Here is a 9,675-nt window from a genome sequence, read left to right as displayed (position 1 = left end):
TAAAAAAGTAACACAACACAATAACAAATAATGTTTATTAATTATGAAATTATGAAAAATGTGAATAACATTCCACACAATAACGAGGCTATATACAGGGGGCACCAATACCGAGTCAACGTGCGAGGGTACAGGTTACTCGAGATAATTTGTTCATGTAGGTAGGGGTAAAGTGACTATGCATAGATAATAAACAGTGAGTAGCAGCAGTGTAAAAAAAATGGAGGGTCAATGCAAATAGTCTGGGTAGTCATTTGATTAACTGTTCAGCAGTCTCATGTCTTGGGGGTAAAAGCTGTTAAGGAGCCTTTTGGTCCTAGACTTGGTGCTTCGGTACCGCTTGCTGTACCGTAGCAGAGAGAACAGTCTATGACTTGGGTGGCTGGAGTCTTAGCCTATTTTTAGGTCCTTCCTCTGACACTGCCTAGTATAGAGGTCCTGGATGGCAGGAAGCTTGGCACCAGTGATATACTGTGCTGTACGCACTACCCTCTGTAGTACCTTGCGGTCAGATGCCGAGCACTTGACATACCAGGTGGTGATGCAACCAATCAGGAGGCTGTTGATGGTGCAGCGGTATAACTTTGTAAGGATCTGGGGACCCATGTCAAATCTTTTCAGCCTCCTGGGGGAGTTTAGGTGTTGTTGTGCCCTCTTCACAACTGTCTTGGTGTGTTTGGACCATGATAGTTTGTTGATGATGTGGACACCAAGTAACTTGAAGCTCTCGACCCGCTCCACTACAGCCCGGTTGATGTGAATGGGGTCGTGCTCGGGCCCTCCTTTTCCTGTAGTTCACTAGCAGCTCCTTTGTCTTGCTGACATTGAAGTCTCCGTACTTTAGATAACTATGCTCTCTTACACGCTATCACCTTGTGCTGCACTGATGTGATTGAGACTGGATAGTCAGTGTGATCCATGTTGCTCTGACCTGTCCCGTCCTGTCAGATCAGTGTGAATGAGATAGGACATGGACAAGTAGATTCTAGAAGAGCTTTGAGACACTCTTGCATTTCCTAGTGTTGAGTGATGAATGGCTGAGACATTTGTCCTGAAAGAGAAGTGAGCAACTTTGATTTATAAATGTACAGTAGGCTACATCCCCCTCATCAGTGATGCATGGGATTTTAGACCGTGAGAGAAGGCCCCCTTGTGGTGACAGTGGGAAAGTTACGGAAATATGTTTTCATGTGGGGGACATTGAGTACCTTCATAGAGCACCTAGAGTCCATTAGACAGTTCATCATGTCTTTGAAATACACAGGTTTAATGCTTTGAGGACATGAGAAAAATACATTTGAGGACGGAAAGTTGTATTCCTAACAGTTTTATTATGTTGTTTCCAAATCTTATCAAATCCCAACCGGAACAGAAAAAAATGAATTCAGTGACTGAAATAATTTAAATTCAATTGAATTCAACTGAATTCAATTTGAGTTAAACTGAATTCAATTTAAATGATAAGAAATGAACACATAGTGAGTCGTCAGTCTAAAAACGCGTCATGACTCTCCTGTGAGGATCACAAGATCAGGTTACATGACCTCTCTCACACGCAGAGGGGAGGATGGATTGATGTGGGGGTTTTATGACACCTCATGCCCGGTTGTAAATTGTATGCAGCAGAGGACTCTTTTTTTTTGGTCTTCTGTAGTGGTGATTGGAATCTCTTTGTTACAGAGACATTTTGCCGCCCAAAATCTGTAACGTCCAAAAGTGAACACTGGGACAATATTTCTAAAATCTGGATGTAGGGAATGATGAGAGATGGAATATGGGAAATTAATGTCTATTTTGTGATGTCATTAAAAACTGTATAAAAATGTTATATAATGAAAATATTGTAACTTGAAGAGTTGTGTAGGAAATATAAAAGAGGATGGTAATATTTTTGTTAAGATAGGAATGTGATTTTAGTTTTCTAACAAGACCATAGTTTTGATGATAATTTGCCCCAGTAAGTAACAGAGTGTATAAAGGATGAGTTGAGAATTAACCTGTTAGGGCTAGGGGGCAGTATTTACACGGCCGGATAAAAAACGTACCCGATTTAATCTGGTTATTACTACTGCCCAGAAACTAGAATATGCATATAATTATTGGCTTTGGATAGAAAACACCCTAAAGTTTCTAAAACTGTTTGAATGGTGTCTGTGAGTATAACAGAACTCATATGGCAGGCAAAAACCTGAGAAGATTCTGTACAGGAAGTGCCCTCTCTGACCATTCCTTGAGCTTCTTGGCTCTGTTTATTGAAAACTGAGGATCTTTGCTGTAACGTGACACTTCCTACGGCTCCCATAGGCTCTCAGAACCCGGGAAAAAGCTGAATGATGTAATTCCAGCCCCTGACTGAAAAACATTATCGCCTTTGGTAAGTGGCCGATCAGAGGACCATCAGACTGAGGCTCGTGCACGAGGGGATCCCATGTTTTTATTTTCTCTCTCTTTGAACGTAAACACGCTTTCCCGGTCTGAATATTATCGCTTTTTTACGAGAAAAATGGCATAAAAATTGATTTTAAACAGCGGTTGACATGCTTCGAAGTACGGTAATGGAATATTTAGAATTTTTTTGTCACGAAATGCGTCGTGCGCATCACCCTTCTTTACACTTCGGATAGTGTCTTGAACGCACGAACAAAACAGAGGATATTTGAACATAACTATGGATTATTTTGAACCAAACCAACATTTGTTATTGAAGTAGAAGTCCTGGGAGTGCATTCTGACGAAGAACAGCAAAGGTAATAACATTTTTCTTATAGTAAATCTGACTTTGGTGAGGGCTAAACTTGGTGGGTGTCTAAATAGCTAGCCCTGTGATGCCGGGCTATCTACTCAGAACATTGCAAAATGTGCTTTCACCGAAAAGCTATTTTAAAATCGGACATAGCGAGTGCATAGAGGAGTTCTGTATCTATAATTCTTAAAATAATTGTTATGCTTTTTGTGAACGTTTATCGTGAGTAATTTAGTAAATTGTTAGTAAATTCCCCGGAAGTTTGCGGGGGTATGCTAGTTCTGAACATCACATGCTAATGTAAAAAGCTGGTTTTTGATATAAATATGAACTTGATTGAACAAAACATGCATGTATTGTATAACATAATGTCCTAAGATTGTCATCCGATGAAGATCATCAAAGGTTAGTGCTGCATTTAGCTGTGGTTTAGGTTTATGTGACATTATATGCTAGCTTGAAAAATGGGTGTCTGATTATTTCTGGCTGGGTACTCTGCTGACAATCTAATGTTTTGCTTTCGTTGTAAAGCCTTTTTGAAATCGGACAGTGTGGTTAGATTAACGAGAGTCTTGTCTTTAAAATGGTGTAAAATAGTCATATGTTTGAGAAATTGAAGTAATAGGTATTTGAATAACGCGCCACGGGATTCCACTGGCTGTTTCGTAGTTGGGACGAAATCGTCCCACTGGCCCTAGATAAGTTAACATACCAGACCAGAAGGAGTTAAGCTGCAGCTTAGGTCTCCATTGGTTTACGACCCTGAAAATCAACACGAGGTGAAGACGACAAAGTAGTCTCTCTAACAATCAATGTTACGGCTGAGTAGCTGTTCTAAGTACTGTATCTAAGAAAGTGAAATTAAGTAGGACCATCCTGTTACTCTCTTCAAATCATCATCGACTATACTGCTCTCGTCACCCCACTGGGCATTATCAACACGGCTGATTAGCTGTCTTCAGAGGACCACTCTTCCAGAACGGGTTAAAGTGAACAACATCCTGTTAGTTCTGCTTAAGACTACAGGACAATGCATTGAAGCCACAAACGACTAAGAATAAGGACATTGTGACCTCTTGTGGACAATCAGAGCCTTACATTTAATTCGGGAGAAGGACCAACGTAACCCTTTTCACAAAGGCCTGGGTCCAATAGAGATACACGACGAAGGAAGACATTCAAACACGTAAATACATTCATTATTTCTTTACCCCAAACGGTGGCTGTTCGGGGAAAAGTATTATGATTACTGTGAGCATAGTTCCAAGTGTATAAGTTTGTGTTTCTTTCTCCCTTTGTTCCTCTCTGTTCGTCCCTCTTTTGATAAACAAGCAGTCATGTTGTCGATAGTCCGCTAGGGACCTGTTTCCATCGTATTAAGCTTCTAATCAATAACCTATGCCGTGTGTGTATCTTGTGTTATCATTTAGATAGTTAGTAAATAAACAATTAAATAAATTTTTGTGATACGGAATGATCAGTAAAGCTGGGGTTTGTGCAGATACAAGGAGTATGCGACATTCAGAATTATGAGACTGATATGAGGTAATGATTAATAAATGAATTATGAGACTGGTGAGGTAATGATTAATACATTAATTAATGAGACTGATATGAGGTAATGATTAATACATTAACCTCTCTAGGGTCGGCGGGACGAAATCATCCCACCTACGTAACAGCCAGTGGAATCCTGTGGCGCGTTATTCAAATACCTTAGAAATGCTATTACTTCAATTTCTCAAACATATGACTATTTACACCATTTTAAAGACAAGACTCTCGTTAATCTAACCACACTGTCCGATTTCAAAAAGGCTTTACAACGAAAGCAAAACATTAGATTATGTCAGAAGAGTACCCAGACAGAAATAATCAGACACCCATTTTTCAAGCTAGCATATAATGTCACATAAACCCAAACCACAGCTAAATGCAGCACTAACCTTTGATGATCTTCATCAGATGACACACCTAGGACATTATGTTATACAATACATGCATGTTTTGTTCAATCAAGTTCATATTTATATCAAAAACCAGCTTTTTACATTAGCATGTGACGTTCAGAACTAGCATACTAGCAAACTTCCGGTGAATTTACTAAACATTTACTAAATTACTCACGATAAACGTTCACAAAAAGCATAACAATTATTTTAAGAATTATAGATACAGAACTCCTCTATGCACTCGATATGTCCGATTTTAAAATAGCTTTTCGGTGAAAGCACATTTTGCAATATTCTGAGTAGATAGCCCGGCATCACAGGGCTAGCTATTTAGACACCCAGCAAGTTTAGCCCTCACCAAAGTCAGATTTACTATAAGAAAAATGTTATTATCTTTGCTGTTCTTCGTCAGAATGCACTCCCAGGACTTCTACTTCAATAACAAATGTTGGTTTGGTCCCAAATAATCCATAGTTATATCCAAATAGCGGCATTTTGTTCATGCGTTCAAGACACTATCCGAAAGGGTAAATAAGGGTTACGCGCACGACGCATTTCGTGACAAAAAAATTCTAAATATTCCATTACCGTACTTCGAAGCATGTCAACCGCTGTTTAAAATCAATTTTTTTATGCCATTTTTCTCGTAAAAAAAGCGATTATATTCCGACCGGGAATCTGTGTTTAGGTTCAGAGACGATAGAAAATAAAAACATGGGGTCGACTCGTGCATGCGCCTAAGCCCATTGTCCTCTGATAGAGCACTTGCCAAAAGCGCTAATGTGTTTCAGCCTGGGGCTGGAATTACATCATTCAGCTTTTTCCCGCCTTCTGAGAGCCTATGGGAGCCGTAGGAAGCGTCACGTTACAGCAAAGATCCTCAGTCTTCAATAAACAGAGTCAAGAAGCTCAAGGAATGGTCAGACAGGCCACTTCCTGTAAGGAATCTTCTCAGGTTTTTGCCTGCCATATGAGTTCTGTTATACTCACAGACACCATTCAAACAGTTTTAGAAACTTTAGGGTGTTTTCTATCCAAAGCCAATAATTATATGCATATTCTAGTTACTGGGCAGGAGTAGTAACCAGATTAAATCGGGTACATTTTTTATCCGGCCGTGCAAATACTGCCCCCTATCCCCAACAGGTTAACTAATGAGACTGATATGAGGTAATGATTCATAAATGACCGATATATCTTCTAGAGCAGGGCAAAGGCCGGCCTGGGGACCGTATGCGGCCCGCAACCTGATTCAATACGGCCCGCAGAACCATGTTCAGATCACATAAAGAATTTGTGATAGTAAAGTTTTGAAAAATGTATTTGTTTTTCAAATTAAAAGCCCAATGAATACTCACCTTTGTGCAATGATTTAACTCCCACCTCTTGTGGGACATTTATTTGGAAGGCACATATAAATAACAACTGCACAAGGACAGAGAGTGACTGACAGGCTGACACACACGTCACAGTTACAAATAGTAGCTAGCTAGAAATTGTGCAAAAATGAGATTTAAAAGAAAAGGAAAGTAGACAATGAATGTAGGGTGTTCCAGCAAGAGTGGACATCGAAATATTTCTTTATTGAGGTATCATGGAAAGCTGTGTGCTTAGTGTGCAAAGAGAGCATCGCTGTCTTGAAATAGTACAACTTGTCCCGACACTTCCAGACGAAGCATGCAGAGAAATATAGGAATACGTCTTCTGAGCAGAGGGCAAGTGCGTCGAAAGAGTTGCTTTCTCAGTTAAAAAAGCAGCAAGGACTTTTCACAAAACTTCATTCAGCGAAATGCGAGAGCTAGCTATGTACTGTCCCACAAAATTGCTAAACATAGCAAGCCATTTGCTGAGAGAGAATTCATTAAAGTATGTTTCATTGATTCTGCAGCAATACTTTGCCCCGACAAGAAAGAGCTGTTTGAAAATGTTTCCCTGTCAAGACGAACAGTGACGGCGTGTTGAGGACATTGCAGAGAATATGGAACAACAGTTGAAAGACAAGGTAAAGGATTTCACCCATTTCTCCATGGCCCTGGATGAGAGCAGTGATGCACATGACACGGCACAGTTGTTGACATTCTTACGAGGCATAACCCCAGAACCCCAAAATTATTTTCCTGCATTGCATTATTCATCAAGAGGTGCTCTGGAAATGTGTTCTGGAAATGAGCCATGTTGTGGATACAGTCACTAAAGTGGTAAACTTCATAAGAGCAGAATCTTTAAACCACGGGCAGTTTGTCTCACTGTTGGAAGAGACAGAGTCGGGTCATGCAGATCTCCCCTACCACACAAACGTGAGATGGCTGAGTTTGGGGAAGGTGTTTAAAAGGGTGTGGGACCTGGAGTCGGAGATCGCTGAGTTTTTGCAAATAAAAGGAAAATATGCGGATTTCCCTCAACTGCAAGATAAAGAATGGTTGGCTGATTTTGTCTTCACCGTGGACATCATGGCCCTCATGAATGAACTGAATTCCAAACTACAAGGGAAGGGCCTTTTTGCACATCAGATTTACAGCCTTGTCAAAGCCTTCAAAGGAAAATTACTCCTCCTGACCCGCCAAGTAGAAGCCAACAATCTCACCCACCTTCCGACACTACTAGTCTGTTCCCTATCAGATGACCAGCGGAAGAAGTATCCATCACTGCTGCATGCTTTTAATGGTGAGTTTTGTTGTCGTTTTGAGGATTTCAAAGTGTTGGAAAATGACATGCTGTTGGTTTCCTCTCCTTTCACCTTCAATGTGGATAACGCTCCCACTGACCTGCAACTTGAGCTTATCGATCTTCAGTCTGATGCAGTGATTGGAGAACTATTCAAAACAATGTCACTGACAAGGTTCTATGCATCTCTCGCTGAAAAAACTTTCCAAAGATTAGGAGTCATGCTCAGAAGATGTTTGTACTGTTTGGGTCAACCTATGTATGTGAACAGACATTTTCAGTGATGACATATGACAAGTCAAGGCACAGATCATCTCTTACTGATTCTCACCTCTCAGCAATCCTGCGCATAGCGACGTCAGAAACTATACCTGACTTCACTGCTCTAGTCAATGCCCATCAGAGACTTCACTCCTCACACTGATTGAGTAGTTTAAATGTAATGTTGAGCTCTCTCTCTTTCTTGTGTTTTTGTTTATATCTGTTAATAAGAGTTCTGTCCGTGGTGCTGAATGCACAGTGTACTTTTCCCTATGTGTAGTTCATTGCATGTTTAATAATGAAAATACCTACCAAAAGGAGAACATGGATGTGGTTTATTTCTGTGCATGTTAAAAAAGTAAAATAAGTAGCATATCTGGACGTGATTTACAGTAGATATCTGTCAACACAGTCATACACATGATGTATAATCCTGTAATATAATTCTAGACCGCAATGGCAAAAATATATTCTAATGTGGCCCTCCATGGAAAATAATTGCCCAGGTCTGATCTAGAGTTTAATTTGGGAGATGGTAACTCGTTAAACAACTTCTTCTGTGGTGCCAAAATCCTAACGAGTTAATTGTTACACGATTAACAATTAAACATAGTTAGTTGATTCGATACATAACAGTCGTCAGATGAATGAAAGTCACGTCACGACCAACGTAACATGAGATGACGACAACAGCACTAAACCGGGACGTTATCTATTGTCTCCTAAACAGACCTATGTCAGGTACCAATACTTTAGGCGCTTTCATTAATTGCACTTTTTGCGACTGTGTATACCCTTGGATCGACAGTGGCAGATAAATCAAGTGCACCTCTAGTACTTGAAAGTATTTGACATATGTATTTCTACTCAGGTTTGACATGTGTAATTCTACTCAGGTTTGACATGTGTATTTCTACTCAGGTTTGACATGTGTATTTCTACTCAGGTTTGACATGTGTAATTCTACTCAGGTTTGACATGTGTATTTCTACTCAGGTTTGACATGTGTATTTCTACTCAGGTTTGACGGGTATTTCTACTCAGGTTTGACATGTGTATTTCTACTCAGGTTTGACATGTGTATTTCTACTCAGGTTTGACATATGTATTTCTACTCAGGTTTGACATGTGTAATTCTACTCAGGTTTGTCATGTGTAATTCTACTCAGGTTTGACGTGTATTTCTACTCAGGTTTGACATGTGTATTTCTACTCAGGTTTGACATGTGTAATTCTACTCTGGTTTGACATGTGTATTTCTACTCAGGTTTGACATGTGTAATTCTACTCTGGTTTGGCATGTGTATTTCTACTCAGGTTTGACATGGGTAATTCTACTCTGGTTTGACATGTGTATTTCTACTCAGGTTTGACATGTGTAATTCTACTCTGGTTTGACATGTGTATTTCTACTCAGGTCTGACATATGTATTTCTACTCAGGTTTGTCTCTTATTTTTTTATTTAACCAGGCAAGTCAGTTAAGAACAAATTCTTATTTTACAATGACGGCCTACCCAGGCCAAACCCCCCCTAACGACACTGTGCCAATTGTGTGCCGCCTTATGGGACTCCCAATCACAGCCCGGTTGTGATACAGCCCGGGATCTAAACCGGGGTCTGTAGTGACGCTTCTAGCACTGAGTTTGCAGTGCCTTAGACCGCTACGCCACTGGTGAGCAACTGAATCTCTCTTAGACGGATAACATTTTACTGAACAGGTTTCAGTGACAGGACAGAGAGTCCCAGACTAACCCATATCCCTTGGTGCTGGAGCCTTTCATAGTGTGCTGACTGATGTCAAAATAGGTCCTCAGCCCAGACCCTCTCAGAGTGGCATGTTGCCAGCCAGACCTGGATTCAAATAGTATTTCAAATATTTCAAATACTTCAACTGTATTTCATTGAGCTTGTCTGTTGCAATGCAACCAATTGAAAATTCCAATCGTGTAAAACCCACCCATCTGGTAACCCAGACAAGCTTAAGGAAATGCAATACAAAGTATTTAAACAATTTCTAATACTATTTAAACCCAGGTCTTTATCCAGCAGCAGG

The sequence above is a fragment of the Salmo salar genome, chromosome ssa14, assembly GCF_905237065.1.
Source record: "Salmo salar chromosome ssa14, Ssal_v3.1, whole genome shotgun sequence".
Lineage (NCBI taxonomy): Eukaryota > Metazoa > Chordata > Actinopteri > Salmoniformes > Salmonidae > Salmo > Salmo salar.
This window is presented reverse-complemented; position numbering follows the sequence as displayed.